Genomic DNA, 2,050 nt, shown 5'->3' on the forward strand with positions numbered 1-2,050 from the left:
TATAATCATCGTATTTTTGAAAAATTAAACCAAGCACGAGGAAAATAATTATTATTCTTATCTTTATTTAATTACAAAGTTTCATTTTGTTTTTAAAATAATAATAATTGTGTTTTTTTCAAACTATTGTTTATTTATTATTTACTATTATTATTTAAAATTAAACTAAATCTAAAGTGTGTTAAATTGTGTGTTTTGATTATATTATACAAATATAATTACACAAATAATACAAAATAAACATACAAACACTTTTAAATAAATAAAATATTTATTATATCTGTTAATAAAAATGGTAAGAGTGTTAGATATTTGAGTATGATTTAATTATTTTCACTGTTATAAATACGATGTTATAATTTGTAATTTAAACATATATTTCCATTAATTTACAATTAATTATCAAAACAAGATAAGTTGTTATTAAAATAATAAATGTTGTTGTATAATGGATATTAATTACAAAATGATAATAATTTAAAAATTTAAGTTAAGACAATAAATATATATGAAATTAATTTAAAGTGTAATTTATTTATATTAAAATGCAGTTTTGAAACATAAAATATTTTTTCTTTTTTTTCTTATTTTTAACTTGGAAATTTGAACCAAAATCCATTTAGACCAAAGTCCATTTAAACCAAAGTCAAGGAATCGATTTTTGTGAAATGACTTTGCAAATAAATTGAATAAAAGCTATACTGTATAGTAAGTAATTATAAATTTACTATATAATATTTTTTCAAGACAGGTTTTTCCAAACGCGACAGCTTTTTCGCATGACTGTATTATAAAACATTATAAAATTGAATAATTTTGTTGTTCTTGAACATCATTTACAAAAACGCAATTTCTATACCTTTTAAGTGTTAAGACTAAATTTAAATATGATTTTCAATTGACTTTTTGCAAATCTTAATATTTCGAAGAAATGAATATATTTATACATTAATTAATAAAAAAAGATTTATAAATTTTGTATAAATAAATACATTTTTCACAATTAAAACAAACAAATGGTATTCAAAATTATTTTTAAACTTAAAGACTTAATCAATGGAATTATTTAATTTTTAGCTCCAAACTTAAAAATCATTTTTAATGTTTATTAAACCTTTCCCATGGCATGATCGGCCCTTCTTCTTCTTCTCTTCTAAACACATGCGTATTGTTTTGAAATGCGTCTTTATCTATTTTAGTGTTATTACACACTACAACTTCATTAAGTGAACTACAATTCCAAAACGCGCCTCCCCAAATCCTTTTTAAGTACTTAGTAAAATTGATTGCACTCAAATTTCTACAATCAACAAAACAATTCATTTCAATTTCCTTTATACTACTAGACATCACAACCTCCACTAAATTAGTGCACCCAATAAAACCGCCATATGGCAATGTTATCTTATTATCAGGAATGTTAAAAAAGTCAGTCCACAATACCAGAAAGCTTCTTGTTTTATCTTATACATCCATGAGAAAGACCCCTTGGTCTTCAAAAAATAAAAAACAATTTATTGAAATTATCCACAAAAATAATAAATAATTAATATGTGTTAAAAATAATCAAATAGCAATCACTTTAACACATGATATATAAATATCGGGTCTAAAAACTTTTATAATTAGTAATTGATTATTTTTAATTTAAAAAAATATGTAAAATAGAGAACAATATTTTCATTTATATCAAAAATCATTTTCGAAAAAATATAGAATAAAATTTCGCCCTTCATGTTCTATTTATTTAATAATGGTTAATATGAAATATGAAATAGATTTTATGATTATATGGTCATAATTTATGTTGTATATTTACACAAATAATTGTTAGTGGCTTTCATTTTAATCAGTGCCACTGAAATAATTTTATTGGAAGTGAATTTTGAAAATTTTGTTCCAACCAATTAAAATTTTAAATGTGGTAGTGGAAAAAAATAATTCCAATAAACAAATAACATTTTAAACGTTATAGAAATGTTATTCTATAAACCTTTAACGATAAATATATAATATCAGTTACAAAAAATAAAGAATGCAAAAATAGCAA

The sequence above is a fragment of the Entamoeba invadens genome (genome assembly GCF_000330505.1).
Source record: "Entamoeba invadens IP1 unplaced genomic scaffold scaff_1105074724699, whole genome shotgun sequence".
NCBI classification, from domain to species: domain Eukaryota; phylum Evosea; order Mastigamoebida; family Endamoebidae; genus Entamoeba; species Entamoeba invadens.